Source organism: Eriocheir sinensis, chromosome 31 (assembly GCF_024679095.1).
Source record: "Eriocheir sinensis breed Jianghai 21 chromosome 31, ASM2467909v1, whole genome shotgun sequence".
In the NCBI taxonomy this organism is placed as follows: Eukaryota; Metazoa; Arthropoda; class Malacostraca; order Decapoda; family Varunidae; genus Eriocheir; species Eriocheir sinensis.
The window spans coordinates 4671861-4688018 of NC_066539.1; the positions used below are offsets into that span (position 1 = coordinate 4671861).

The 16158-nt window shown below is 43.5% G+C and overlaps 1 protein-coding gene across 5 annotated transcripts in view; it reads right to left on the minus strand.

Annotated features, from left to right (window-relative positions):
* The window catches only part of LOC127005830 (regulator of G-protein signaling 7-like), an 82883-nt gene that overhangs the window by 60063 nt on the left and 6662 nt on the right, over positions 1 to 16158 (minus strand). The window contains exon 1 of one of the 5 annotated variants that reach the window (XM_050875004.1): positions 1537 to 1671. The exons of 2 other annotated variants lie outside the window; for them this stretch is intronic. The gene's annotated coding sequence lies outside the window, so the exon portion shown is untranslated. Of the gene's footprint in view, positions 1 to 533; positions 638 to 1524; positions 1672 to 16158 lie in introns of those variants that run through there. 2 more of the 5 variants (XM_050875005.1, XM_050875003.1) reach the window with 2 other exon arrangements.

Sequence of the window (16158 nt, forward strand, 5' to 3'; positions counted from 1 at the left end):
CCGTCTTTGGAATATTCGCGAGTTCCGTCCTCACAAGATGGATGAAGCTCCGAGATGTTTATATGGCAAAGTTAATTAAGCCTACGATGACACCTTCCCCCCCCCCCCCCCCCCCCGCCCGTCCCCACAGACAGACAGATAGATTGATACACATACACATTCGTTCCGTTCTGTCAATAAACGAAAGACTGGGTAAGCAAGAGAAGCAGACAGATTCATGATTTGTTGTTGTTGTTGTTGTTGTAGTATTGGGGGAGGGGGGGAAGAGGGCGGTATTATGAAGTATAAGTATAAGAAATAGTATAAGAATGAAAATGAAAAGATGAAAAGTAAGGTAAAAAAAGTCCCATCACCATAAACATCACCACTAGTACACCACCACCACCACCATCACCACCACCACTTTCCCAATAACCAACACCACCACAAATACACCATCACCACCACCACTATCCCTATAACCAACACCACCACCAATACACCGTCACCACCACCACTATCCCTGCTCATACACAACCACTAACAAACATTACCATCAACACCACCAGCACCACTTCCACCTTCACTAACACTACCACCAAGACTGATACACCACCACCGCTACCGCCGCCACCACCACAACACCCTCCTTAGTGGTGATAAGACATGTCATGCACTGTCACGGGGACACACACACACACACACACACACACACACACACACACACACACATCACCCTTCCCCACTTCCCCCATTACTCGCCACATGAAACTCATTGTATGGTATTTTTGTGTATTTTCAGCCTTATGGCTGAACCATTTATTATTATTATAATTTTATTATCATACACACTCACACACTCACACCACCCCGTGGCGCAACTGGTTAGAGCGCTGCGCTGCCAGGCTTCACGGTCTGACAGGGCGGCGGTTCGAGCCCGCTCAGGCCGGATTCTTTCCGTTGACTAGGAGTGGTTACTGCCCCACTTTGAGCAAGGGGGATGGGGTGTGTGGTGTGTGAGGTCATGGCAGTACCCATAGATCGACGATAAAGAGCACTTGCTCATGTCGGGAGGGTACCTGCTGGCGATCATGAGTCCAACACGTGATCAGGCCGTGGTGAATTACACACACACACACACACACACACACATAGGAACTGACTCATCTACTCGTCTTTGTCTTTTTATCTCGAAGAAAAAGAAGAAGAAAAAGTAGAAGAAGAAGTAGAAGAAGTAGAAGAAGAAGAAGAAGAAGAAGAAGAAGAAGAAGAAGAAGAAGAAGAAGAAGTTGAGGAAAAAGAAGAAAAGGATAAGAGAAAAAGAAAAGGCTTAGAAGAGCTAAAGAATAGTAGTAGCTATAACAATGATAAAAATTAGCATAAATACATCTTGACACACAATTAATAACTCTCTCTCTCTCTCTCTCTCTCTCTCTCTCTCTCTCTCTCTCTCTCTCTGCATTCCTTCCCATACTTATTATACCCTTGTGTGTGTGTGTGTGTGTGTGTGTGTGTGTGTGTGTGTGTTAAACAATACCCACGTACAAGACTTTTTACCGTCAGTCAGTCACTCAGTCGATCAGTCAGTAAGCAGAGTCTTGGAGCGGCGTGGAAATCGAGAAGGCGGTGGGCGGGGGAGGGGGGGAGGGGGCGGCGGGGGAGCAATCCTGAGGCACTGACTGAAGGCACTCCCAAGAACACCTCTCCAGGCTCTCTCTTCCGTGAGCCGACTACCGCTACGCCACAGCTCTCTCTCTCTCTCTCTCTCTCTCTCTCTCTCTCTCTCTCTCTCTCTCTATCTCTCAACAACAGTCAGTCAGTTCGCCCCCCTTGACAGAATTTCTTATACGCCCGCCAGCTCCTATCTCTCCCTCTCCCTCCCTCTCTCCCTCCCTGGTCTCACTATTATCACGAGAGGATTTCCGCTGTGACTGATAAAGGTCCTCTAACTTGCTTACCTAAAACAAGAATATCACCAGCACCCAACCAACCAACACAATTAAAAGTCAGAAGCTCGAGTCTGGAAGTAACGGGGCGGCCTTGATATTATGCGATGAATCAATTGAACGTAACGAGGATAAGGTGGGAGGAGGATGCGAGTCTTTGGTGCGAATGTGAATATTATCTTGGGTGTTACTGAGAGAGAGAGAGAGAGAGAGAGAGAGAGAGAGAGAGAGAGAGAGAGAGAGAGAGAGAGAGAGAGAGAGAATACTACAAAATAACAAACATAAATAGATTGACAGGTAGATTGAGTACATAATAAAATAGATAGATCGATAGACAGATATAGAGAGAGCACATTAACAGAGAGAGAGAGAGAGAGAGAGAGAGAGAACACAACAAAATGACAAACATAAATAGATTAACAGGTAGATAGAGTACACAATAAAATAGATAGATCGATAGATAGATACAGAGAAAGCACATTAACAAACATTTCGCTCAACCAAACTCATCTCTACACCACACTACAAACTACATTGCTTAAACTAGGCTATGTGATGCTCTCCAGTGCTATTAGGGGAGAGCTATATTAGAGCTGAAGGAGTAGTGGAAGAGAGTAGGCCTATGAGGTTCGCGTGACCAGCAACAGTACAAAGAGGGGATTACAACGTTTAATTGCCAACAGGACCAAGTAGGCTAAATGGCTGTAGTTCACGAGAATACAAGTAGTGGATAGGCTTCTGTATATCCAAACCCACATAAGATAAGGCTTTCGTAGAGGCTGTGGGTTTTTCCATGATAGTTTTATGAGCCTAGTAATAGTTTGACAAGGCTTTTGAACCATGTACGTGGAAAAAACACCAATAAGAACCCGACTAATCTCCGTTGTGGCTTTTGGCAACTGTTGTGAGAGCCGAAAGGATCTGAGGAAACGCATATCCTGCTTTTTTTTTTTTTTTTTGCAGTAAAGGAAGCAGCTGAAGGGCAAATATATCGTCAGCCTCATAAAATAATCGCCTCAGTCATTTTTCAGAGATTTCCAGGTTTTTGTCTACATCAATTTTTCATCATGTGACGCCTATTTTTATATAGTTCCCTTCGTCGTTCAGGGTCTGAGTGTTCTAGAATTGGCCGTTTCATTCCTGCCTAAATCTTAAGACAAATGAGATAATGACAGTTCTTTTATGATTTCCTGAAAAGTAGAAAATAATGACTTAGGCGGTTTGTTTACGAAGGTGACGATATATAAAAACATAAAAAGCCCGCTAGCACTGCCCCCATAAACGAGAGTAGGGTGCCCAACAGAGAGGTCAATTTCGGATGGAGAGAGACGTAGAGAAGAGTGGCTAACAGAGAGAGAACGCAGAAGAAGAGTGGACAAAAGAGAGGTCAATTTCGGATGGAGAGAGATGAAGAGTGGACAAAAGGGAGGTCAATTTCGGATGGAGAGAGACGTAGAGAAGAGTGGCTAACAGAGAGAGAAACGCAGAAGAAGAGTAGCAAACAGAGAGGTCAATTTCGGACGGAGAGAGACGTAGAGAAGAGTGGCTAACAGAGAGAGAAACGCAGAAGAAGAGTAGCAAACAGAGAGGTCAATTTCGGGTGGCTACATACCTTGACAGCAGGAGTTCGGTAGTATAGGTACAGAGGTGCGTTACCAGATTATCTTACTTACCCTCTTATGTTTTCCGATTTCCGACCCCAAAACTGTCTGCTCCACTCCAATAACTACATTTATTTATAGTTACCGTTGAAAGGTTTAATTATTACTGTCTATTTGCTACAGTTAAGTGTCTAAAAACAGTAAATACAATGGTGGATACGATAATCTGGCAACCCTGGTACAGAGGTTATGTATTTGTAGAGAGGGTCTGTGTTAGTGGGTGGCACCTGGATAGAGTAAGCGTTATAGCGTCACGAGTATACAGGTGGCAGAGGTAACCCTTCAACCAGGTGTCAACACAACTCGGGGTATTGGAAGTGGAGGTGGAGGAGGCAGTAGAGGCTAGAGATGAGGGAGAGATGTGGTGGTGATGGTGGATGAAGCGAATGGGTGGTGGCAAGTACAGAACAGCAGAACAACACGACAGCCTAAGAATTCAACACCAGAGAACAAGAGAGTCAGAGGAAGAGGGGAGAAGGACGGGGAGGGAGCAGGAGATAGGCAGGAACATGGAAGGAACAGAGCAGCAAAGCAACACCATATGAGCAAAGAGCTAAACGAGGAAAAAGGAGAGCAGCGGGAGACACGAAATAGGCAAGAACATGGAAGGAACAGAGAAGCAGAGCAATACCAGAGAGCCAGAGGAAGGTGGGAGAAGGATGGCAGCGGGAGGCAAAAAATAGGCAGGAACATGGAAGGAACAGAGAAGCAGAGCAATACCAGGGAGCCAGAGGAAGGTGGGAGAAGGATGGCAGCGGGAGGCAAAAAATAGGCAAGAACATGGAAGGAACAGAGAAGCAGACCAATATCAGAGAGCCAGAGGAAGGTGGGAGAAGGAGAGCAGCGGGAGACAAGAGATAGGCAAGAACATGGAAGGAACACAGAAGCAGAGCAATACCAGGGAGCCAGAGGAAGGTGGGAGAAGGAGAGCAGCGGGAGACAAGAGATAGGCAAGAACATCGCAAGAACCAACTATCCAGCGAGCCTACCAGGGAGCACCGAGCAGCCAGCCAGCCAGCCAGGCCCCTCAGTCCCACTCCGGCACTCGGTCCACACTTTGCTAGCTGATGGATCGATGTCTCAGAAGGAGCGTGACTAATTTACCTCAGCAAGTGTGTTATTAACTTCTCTGTCTTCCCGGGGTAAAAATACGCCTGCCCGTCCGCCACCTTGCCTGCCTGACGCTAGCTCGCAGAAGTAGGTATGGGGGTGAGGTGGGGGGAGTTGCATGGGTATTTGTGTGTTGGGGGGGAGGAAGAGGGAGGCTATTGGGTGAAGGTTGCTATTTTGGAGTCATTTGTTTGAGCTCTTCGAATCTCCTATTATAGTGTGATTTTTTTTTTTTCATCCGTTTTTTTTTTTTTGTTTTTTTTTGTTAGTTTCTCGTTCTCGTTCTTGCTCTTCCCGGTCTTTTTTTCTACCTTTTTTTTCCTTCTTGTTCTTTTTTTTTTTTTTGGTCTCTTCTTATCTTTCCTCCCTGCTACTAATTGGAATATGAAATGCAAGTTCTGTTCCTTTTTTCTTTGTTCTTCTTGTTCTTGTGATCTTCCTTTTTTTCCCTCGTTCTGCATCTTTTTCCTCGTTCTCCTTTTTCTTCTTTTCCTCGTCCTCTTTCTTCTTTCGTTCATGCATTTGTTCTTGTTCTTGTTCTTCTCTTTTCCTCCTCCTCTTTCTAATTATCCACATCTTCAATTCTTCTTCATCTTTTCTTCTTTATCTCCTCTTTCCCTTGTTCTTCTTGTCCTTGTTATCTCTCTTCTTCCATTCGTCCTCCTCCTCTTCCTCCTCCTCTTTCTAATTATCCACATCTTCACTTCTTCATCTTTTCTTCTTCTCCTCTTTCCCTTGTTCTTCTTGTTCTTGTTATCTCTCTTCTTCCATTCGTCCTAGTTAAGAGATGAAATTCGCAATGTATGTTTTTACTTATTTTTCGTTTTTGTTCTTCTTATCCTTTTTCTCTTTCTTTTTCCTCGTTCTTCTCATTTTCCTTATTTTTCTCGCTCTCTTCGTCCTCTATCTTCCTCTCCTGCACTTTTTTCCTCATCCTCCTCCTTTTCTTCTTTTCCTCTTCTTCGTCCTCTTTCTTCTCTCGTTCATGCTTTTGTTCTTGTTCTTCTCTTTTCCTCCTCCTCTTCCTCCTGTTGTTCTTGTTCTTCTCTTTTCCTCCTCCTCTTCCTCCTGTTGTTCTTGTTCTTCATGTCCTTCTTCTTCTCTTTCTCCTTTTTTACATCCTCATTTCTTCTTCCTCCATTTCTTCTTCCTCTCCTTTTCCTTCTCCTTCTTCTCTTTCTCCTTTTTCACATCCTCATTTCTTCTTCCTCCTTTTCTCCTTCCTCTCCTTTTCCTTTGCCTTCTCCTTTTTCCCTTACTTCTTCCTCTCCTTCTTCCTCTCCTTCCTCTTCTTCTCCCTTCCTCTTCTTCTCCCTTTCTCCTTTACTTCTTCCTCTCGTTCCTCTTCTTCTCCCTTTCTCCTTTCTCCTTTACTTCTTCCTCTCCTTCCTCTTCTTCTCCCTTTCTCCTTTCTCCCTTACTTCTTCCTCTCCTTTTCCCTCGTTCCCTTATACTCCCCTGATAGTTCCGACATCCAATACCTTCAATGGGAGTCACGTCTTTAAGTGCGTCGTGATTCGCGGGGCCATTTGTTGAACCAGCCGTCGCCTGCACCTCCTTATCGTGCGCTGCATATCTTTATCTTGCCCCTCCTATATTTGGTTACCTCTGATTGGGTGTTTATTTTGTTCTGTCGCCCCTCCTTCCCTCCCTGTTTTCTTTACCCCCCCCTCCATTTATTTACTCAGGCGCTCTCTCTCTCTCTCTCTCTCTCTCTCTCTCTCTCTCTCTCTCTCTCTCTCTCTCTCTCTCTCTCTCTCTCTCTCTCTCTCTCTAACTAATTAAACTGATGACTTTTAGAAACGATAAATAATAGCAATAACAATAACAACAACGACAACAACACTGTCCACAACAACAACAACAACAACAACAATGATAATAATAAACATAACAAAACATCTCAATATCATACAAAAAAAAAACATACAAACACACAAAAAAACAGTTACAAAAAAAGAACCAACGCATTAACATTATCCTTTTTTACGTAGCTTTCATTATAATTATCTTTCTCGACTACTCGTATATTTTTTTTTCCCTCCCGTAACTGTTTTTTTCCCGGACACAATCTATTTATTTTACTACCGTCACGACCCGGCCAGTCACGTAACCTAACCTAACCTAACCTGACCAAACCTAACCTAACCTAACCTAACCTAACCTAACCTAACCAAACCTAACCTAACCTAACCTAACCTAACCTAACCTAACCTAACCTAACCTAACCAAACCTAACCTAACCTAACCTAACCAAACCTAACCTAACCTAACCTAACCTAACCTAACCTAACCTAACCTAACCTAACCTAACCTAACCTAACCTAACCTAACCTAACCTAACCAAACCTAACCTAACCTAACCTAACCTAACCTAACCTAACTAACCTAACCTAATCTAACCTAACCTAACCTAACCTAACCTGACCAAACCTAACCTAACCTGACCAAACCTAACCTAACCTAACCTATCCTAACCTAACCTAACCTAACCTAACCTAACCTAACCTAACCTAACCTAACCTAACCTAACCTAACCTAACCTAACCTAAGAGGATGAGGTTCAGCGTTAGCAGTCTCACATAGAAACACTTTACCAACATCACTAATTTTTGTAAGGTGTACGTATATTAAATAAATCATCATATATCGACATTTTACGAAGCCTACACACACACACACACACACACACACACACACACACACACACGGGCCTCCCTCCAGTCCACCACCTTTATGCTAGTCAAATATTTTTCGTGTCCCCGCCAGATGTCACTGAGCCACTAATATTATTCTCTGATGGGCCCTGCACGCATCCGCCCACGCGAACCCGCCCCCTGCCCACGCACCTCTCCCTCGCGCTCAAATCCTCCCGACATCCCACGCGCCCTTTCGCCTTGCCCGCCAGGCCCATGCACCGAGCAGCTTGCATGGCTATACCTCCACCACGCCCACTCAACCTCCCATGCACTCGCCCCTCCTATATATCTTCGCCCACTCGAACTGCCCACACATTCGCCGAACTGCTCAAATTACTCAGTTAGTCAGTCGCTCGCGCCAACCTAACTACTAACCCACTCATCCAACTACCCATTCGCCCACTCACACTATCCAGCCATTCGCCGAACTCCTCACATCACTCATCACATCACATCAGTTCGCCCAATTAGTCAGTCACCCACATCCCCCTACCGGCCGCCTACATAACTACTCGCTTACTCATCCATCTATCCCTTTGACCACTCAGGCCCACTCACCGCCTTCCCATCACGTAATTCGCAATCTTGTCGCGTAATTTGCAATCTTCTTCTTGGGGAGATTTATGAGTCCCAGGCTGTACAATGCGTGGAGGGAGGGAGGGAGGGGGGTAGGTCAGCACCAGCCCCTGCACGTCCCGCCGTCATTCCCCGAGGTACTCAAGTTCGCGGACTGCCCCCCTGAAGTTTGATTAAGCCGTGCCTTGCCGCTCGCTCCTACGCCGCTGCTGTGCCGTTCCCTCCCTCCTTTATATTCACGAAGAGGCTTGCATACTTCATAAACCTAGTAGGGACATGATAGACACGTGCAACTAAACTATAAGGGCCTCTTTTTTAGAGTAAAGAAAGCAGCTCAAGGCCAAAAATAAATGAAATCAGGAAAGCTCGCTATGCTCTGCTCCTATAAAAGAAAGTAGAGAGGAGTGGCCAAAAGAGAGGTCAACTTCGGATATAGAGATGTCTTGCTACTTGTCTCTTGAAAGAAGTCAAGTCGTAGGCAGGAGGAAATACAAACGAAGGAGGGCTGTTCCAGAGTTTACCAGTGAAAGGGATGAAAGAATTAAGATACTGATTAACTCTTGCATAAGGAATTTGGATAGTATAGGGATGAGCTAGAGTCGTGTGCAGCGGGATCGCGGGAGGGTTGGAGGCATGCTGCAGTTAGTGAGCTTGGAAGAGCAGTCAGCATACATACGACTAAACAGACTGTATTATTGATGGGTGAAAGAAGGGAGAGGTAAAGAGTGTTTATTGAGTCTAGGAGTTTATCGAATGTATGTACTATAATATAAAGAACTGTAACCTAACTCACGAATAAGAAAAAAAGATGTACATGGAAAAATATAATTACCCAAAGAATATTCGTGTGGTTAAGATGATGATGATAATAATAATAATAATAATAATAATAATAATAATAATAATAATAATAATAATAATAATAATAATAATAATAATAATGATAATAATAATAATAAAACTAGCAACAGTCTTTCCCCTTTCATCACAGAACTCATAAGAAGCAAATAAGTTAATACATACAACAACAACAACAACAACAACAACAAGACACACACACACACACACACACACACACACACACACACACACACACACACACACACACACACACACACACCTGCATCCCCTCCTCTGTAAGATTAATGACGAAAACTCTTAATATCAGTTTCATGTTCAAGAAATTCTCGGGTACAATGCCAACTCATATGTCCTCTCTCAATACCAGAAGCAGCAGTAGTAGTAGTATTGGTAGTAGTAGTAGTAGTAGTAGTAGTAGTAGTAGTGGTAATGGCAGCAGAAGTAGTAGTATAGTAGTAGTAGTAATAGTAGTAGTAGTAGTAGTAGTAGTAGTAGTGAACGTAGTCGTAGTCGTGGTCGTAAGCGGGGTCATAACACAGAACAGAATGACGTGGGAGCATCAGCCGACATCACGACCCGAACTAATAACAAAACCGTATAAATCATTCTTTCACTCGACGTTAGCCGGCAATCCGGGGAGAGCATTAGTGAAGGTTCTCGTGGTGGCTTGCAGGGTTACGGGATGGGATAAGCCGCGAGAGGCAGCAGCCGTGCATTGCCGCAGCTTAAAGGAGACGACTGGAGGCGGCCGCTGGAGGCATTTGGCTAGGGGGAGGGAAAGGCTGGCGTGACGTGACGTGCGGTTCTGTGTGGATGATGGTTCGTGTTGTCAAATGCTCCCACCCCTCACACCAACTATTTCCAGAGGCCAAAAAGGAGGTTAATAGAGTTCTAATGAGTGTTCTTTTAGGTTCACGGTACAGAAGAAGGCTCAGACTACCACCGGAGTCATAAAAATACCCTTGGAAATGCCCTAAACTCCCACGAATGACTAGTAAATTACGTGTTCTTGGGCGCTGAAATGTTTAAAAATATGGCCCGATATGTTGAGGTAGCTAACCCTCCCTCTGTCTCCCTCCCCTGCCTCCCTAAACTCCCTCCCTGCCGAGCCATCTCTCTCTCTATACCCCTGGCGGACCTAACAGCATAGAAAATATAACGTGTCCCCCTCCCTGAGCTCCCTGACTGCCTCCTCTCCTCCCTGCCTCCCTAAACTCCCTCCCTGCCGAGCCATCTCTCTCTCTGTACCCCTGGCGGACCTAACAGCATAGAAAATGTAACGTGTCTCTCTCCCTGAGCTGCCTGTCTGCCTCCTCTCCTCCCTGCCTCCCTAAACTCCCTGCAGACCTAACAGCATAAAAAATGTAACGCGGGATGGTGCGGGGATGCGTTGTCAAGGTAGTTACCCTTCCTCTGTCTCCCTGTCTCCCTCCCTGTCTGCCTCCTTTCCTCCCTGCCTAACCATCTCCCTCCCTGTACCCTTGGCACACTCCACAGCATAGAAAATGTAGCGCGGCGTGGTGTGTTTTTAGGTAGGGTAAGTTATCGAAGTGTCCCCTCCCCGTCCCCCTGCTTGCCAGCCCTGACCGCTACCTGCCTGACTCCTTGCACCCCTGTCACGCCCAACCTCTGGTATGGAAAACGAGAGTTCCAACAACAACAATGGCGGTGATGGTGGTGGTTGGGTGATGGGAGTAGTAGTAGTAGTAGTAGTAGTAGTAGTAGTAGTAGTAGTAGTAGTAGCTGCAGTAGTAGTAGTAGTAGTAGTAGTAGTAGTAGCTGTTGTTATTGTTGCTGTAGATGTATTGTTATTATTACTATCAATATTATTACTATTATTACCACTATCATCATTATTATTACGATTACTACAACAGTCATCACAATTATCATCATCATCATCATTACATTTAAAAACGAGCATTGTTGTATTATGATGTGCATGTGAAAAAAAGTACATAATAAACGAGTGTGGAAATTGTAACGGAGACAAATGAAGAGAGAAAACTGTCCCCCAACAATACCTGGACATTAGAGTGAGTCCCGCCAGCAACTATTTGATTATTTGTTCATACCTGCAATTAGCGGCTCATTATGCGAACAGGTGAACTGATTGATCGATCGATTAATTGACTGAATGACTGAAAGATGAATGGATTGACGGAAATGAGTAGAGAGATGAACTGATTGATGTGTAGATAAGTCGGTCGGTCGGTAGTTAGGTTGGTAGGTAGGTCGGTAGGTCGGTAGGTAGGCGGGTAGATTGGTGAGATTGATTCCTTGATTAAATGACTGACAGACTGACTGACTAACTGATTGCTTAATTGATACATAAATAGATTAGATACAGATACAGACGAAAAATAGATAGATAGATATAGATAGATAGATAAATAGATAGAGATAAATAGATAGATAGATAAGCAGGCAGGCAGAATTATATTGATAGATAGATAGATATAGAAAGATATAAACACACACACACACACACACACACACACACACACACACACACACACACACACACACACACACAATAAGACAGACACACACAGACAAACAGGAACAGATGAGGAGCGGGAGGCAGACAGACAGACAGATCAAACACAGACACAAATATAGATGAGAATAAATGAATAAATAAATGAATAAAAATATGTTAGAAACTCCACGACCGCCAATTTTATCGCAGCGAAATATCTGAAAATACTCGGCAACACACACACACACACACACACACACACACACACACACACACACACACTGGCTACTAAAGCGAACGGTACAGCGAAAAACGGTTATATGGACATGAACGTTTGGTGGTAGTAGTAGTAGTAGTAGTAGTAGTAGTAGTAGTAGTAGTAGTAGTAGTAGTAGTAGTAGTAGTAGTAGTAGTCGAAGAAGAAGGCGAAGAAGGAGAGGATGAGAAAACGTTACAAGAGATGGAGAAAAAGAAAGCAGAAGATAGGGCAGGACAGTAATGGATGAGAGGGAACGAAATCAATCAAGTAGTAGGAAGAAAAAAACAGGATAAAAGGACTGGAAAGAAATGGAAGATGATCTAAATGGAGGTACAAAAAGAAGACTAGAACAGAGTGGAAGATATGGAGGACAGGAATGGAGGAGGAGAGGAAGAACGAAATCAAAGAGGTAGAAAAGAAATTACAGAATAGGAGGAATAAAATACGAGAGAGATGGTTTACACAGAAGTAGAAAAGAAAAATGGAATAAAGTAGGAGATAGGGAGGATACCAGTGGAACGAGAAGGAAGGAAGGAACAAATGACTACACAGAGAGGAACAGGTGGAGAGTTGGAAGGCAGGAAGGAAGGAGATATCACGAAGGGTATACAGAAAAAAATATTAAGAGGTTGAAAAATATTAAGTCGAAAGTAAGATATCACGAAGGAATACAAAGAACGAAAATACGTCTGTAGAGATGAAAAGAGGGAAGGAAGAAGTCATGGAGGGTTCAGAAGAAGAAAGAGAACACGTTTGGAGAGGCGGAAAGAAGGAAGAAGGAAGGGATAAGGGAGGAATAGGAAGATGAAAGAGAATTCGTCTGTCGAGATGAAAAGAAGGAAGAAAGAAATCACGGAGAAATACGAAGTGGTTGTGCTCTTGAAAATATATAAAAAAGTAGATAGCATGAGTCTCTATCACCGAATCACACGTTGGAAGGCAGTGAGGAAGTTACTAAGGACACGAATAACAAAAATAGTATATGGCATAAGAGGATCGCCGAATCATATGTCGGTAGTGCTCTCTCATAAAAGGGTCGCTAGAGGGCAGGAGCGTCAGCTAGAGTCGATTGGAAAGCCCTGATTATGCTCTCTCTCTCTCTCTCTCTCTCTCTCTCTCTCTCTCTCTCTCTCTCTCTCTCTCTCTCTCTCTCTCTCTCTCTCTCTCTCTCTCGCTTCAGTACGTCATCAGGAGGGAGAAGGGGAGAGAAACCGTGGGACAGAGACAGAGAAACGGAGAGGGAGAGGGAGAAGACAGGCATTCCATACATCAAGATAATTAGCAGGACTGTCAGGCATTGTCGATGGTTGGAAGGCACAGGGCACGCACGCTTTCTCTCGCCTCAATACACTGTTGAAAGGGAAGGTGAGAGGGCAACAGAAGAGAGAAGGGAGGCAGAGTCACTTTATCTCTATTTTTAACGGGGTCACTAAACTGGAGTAGTGTCAGGTAGGGCTGGGAGGGTCTGGTAACACTTCTTCCCTCTTCAACACGTCATTAAAAGGGAAAATGAGAAGGGAAAGAGAATCAAGTAAGCAGGTGTACGGTATCTCTCTTTCAACGGGGTCACTAAAGAAGAGCACTGTCATTTAGGGCTGGGAGGGTCTGATAACACTTCCTCCCTCTTCAACACGTCATTAGGAGGGAAAAAGAGAAGGGAAACAGAACAGAGTAAGCAGGTGTACGGTATCTCTCTCTCCAACGGGCTCACTAAAGAAGAGCACTGTCATTTAGGGCTGGGAGGGTCTGATAACACTTCCTCTCGCTGCAACAGGGCTTAAAGAGAAGGAAGATAAGGGAGTAACAGGAGGGAGCGACCAAGCAACGATCTCTTACAGCAGAGCCACCGCATAACAAAACGGGGAATATATACCAGAAGGTTGAGAGGTGGAAAGGGCTAACTAATGCTTTCCTCTCGCTGAAGGAGGCCATTAAGAGGGCGAAGGAGAAGGGGAAGGGAAAATAGGGGATTACAGAGGGAAGAAAATTAAAAAAAGACAAGGAACAAGAGAGCAGAAACCGAGCGAGGAGGAGATGAGAAACAGGAAAACAGAGACTAAGAAGGAATATGCAGAGGTTGAAAAAGAAAAGAAATAAAAAGCACCTGACGAAAAATGAAAAAAAAATGGAAAGGGCAGAAAACGAGAGGAGGAGGAGAAGAGAAACGAAGATAAAAATATGATAACGGGGATTAATAAAAGAGATAGACACAAATTTAAGTAAAAAGAGGAAGCACTAGACGAAAAAAAGGGATGAAAAAACAAAGAAAGGAGAAACCGAGAGAGGAGAAAAAGAGAAACGAAGAGAGGAGGAGAAGAGAAACGAAGAGAAAACTATGATAACGGAGATTAATAAAGAAGATAGACACAAATTAAAGTAGAAGGAGGAAGCACTAGACGAAAGAAGGGGATGAAAAAAACAAAGAAAGGAGAAACTGAGAGAGGAGGAGAAGAGAAACGAAGAGAGGAGGAGAAGAGAAACGAAGAGAAAAAATATGATAACGGAGATTAATAAAGAAGATAGACACAAATTAAAGTAAAATGATGAAGCCCTAAACGAAAGGGAATGAAAAAACAAAGAAAGGAGAAACCAAGAGAGAAGGAGAAGAGAAACGAAGAGAAAAAATATGATAACGGAGATTAATAATTTAAGTAAAATGATGAAGCCCTAAACGAAAGGGAATGAAAAAACAAAGAAAGGAGAAACCAAGAGAGAAGGAGAAGAGAAACGAAGAGAAAAAATATGATAACGGAGATTAATAAAGAAGATAGACACAAATTAAAGTAGAAGGAGGAAGCCCTAAACGAAAGAAGGGGATAAAAAAACAAAGAAAGGAGAAACCGAGAGAGGAGGAGAAGAGAAACGAAGAGAGGAGAAGAGAAACGAAGAGAAGTATATGATAACGGAGATTAATAAAGAAGATAGACACAAATTAAAGTAGAAGGAGGAAGCACTAGACGAAAAAAAGGGATGAAAAAACAAAGAAAGGAGAAACGAAGAGAGGAGGAGAAGGGAAACGAAGAGAGGAGGAGAAGAGAAACGAAGAGAAAAAATATGATAACGGGGATTAATAAAGAAGATAGACACAAATTAAAGTAGAAGGAGGAAGCACTAGACGAAAGAAGGGATGAAAAAACAAAGAAAGGAGAAACCGAGAGAGGAGGAGAAGAGAAACGAAGAGAGGAGGAGAAGAGAAACGAAAAGAAATATATGATAACGGAGAATAATAAAGAAGATAGACACAAATTAAAGTAGAAGGAGGAAGCACTAGACGAAAGAAGGGGATGAAAAAACAAAGAAAGGAGAAACCGAGAGAGGAGGAGAAGAGAAACGAAGAGACAGGAGGAGAAGAGAAACGAAGAGAAAGCAGGATGACGAAGACTGAGAAAGGAAAAGGAACAAAATAAATTAAAGTAGAAATCAAATAAAAAAAAAACTCCAAACGAAAGAAGGGGATAAAAAAACATTGAAGAAGGCAGCAATTTGGAGAGGAAAAGAAAAATGAAAAGAGATATATGAGAACAGACTAATAAAGAAGATGGACGTGGATTAAACTAGAAAGAGGAAGCACCAGACGAAAGAAAAGGGTGAATAAAACAAACAAAACAATAAAAAAGGCAACCAACAAGAGAGAGAGAGAAAGAGAAGGAAAAAACGAAGAGAGAAACAGATCAGTGAAAAAAATTAAGACACGCAGAGATTAAAGGAGAAACAGGAAGCAACATAAAAAAAGCAGATGAAAAAAACAACCACGAAGGCAACAAGCGAGAGAAATATGAAAACTGAAACTAAAAAATTAAGATACACACAGATTAGATTAGAAAGAAGGGAATGGAAACAAGCAATGGAGAAGGCAGAAACTTACAGAGGAAGAGAAAAGAAAGGATAAGAGAAAAAAAAAGAAACGGACACTTAAAATGAAAGGAGATATACAGATACTAATGTACCAACAGGAAGCAGAGAGTCGAAACATTTAAACATTTCAGGGCCGATGCACAGATATTTGACAAGGCTTTCGAAGGAGATTTGGGGCATTTCCAGGGGTAGTTTTTTGAGCCTGGTGGTAGTTTGACCCCTCTTCTGTGCCATGAACCTACAAAAACACTCATTAAAATTCGGTTGATCTCCTTTCTGGCCTCTGAAAGTAGGTTATGTGAGAAGCGGACGCGTTTAAGAATATCAACCAAAGAGATGAAAATAGGGGGAGCCGAGCAACATCCCGCACCGCTTACCATCAAAACTAATTCCTATACGAGGGCGAAGAGAGAGGGAGAACTTTACTTTGGTCATTAGGAAAGCGGCAGCAACAACAGCGACGGGGGAAGGATAAAAACGGCAGGGCGGACTGAAGGGGCGCTGACATCCTTTACCGCCACCACCACCAACAACAACAAAATTACCACCCCCACCACCACCAACAACAACAACAAAATTACCACCCCTACCACCACCAGCAAAATCACCACCAACAACAACAAAATTACCACCCCCACCACCACCACCACCACCAAAATCACTCCCCCCACCACCACCAACAACAACAACAAAATCACCCCCCCCCCCCCACCACCACCACCAAAATCAC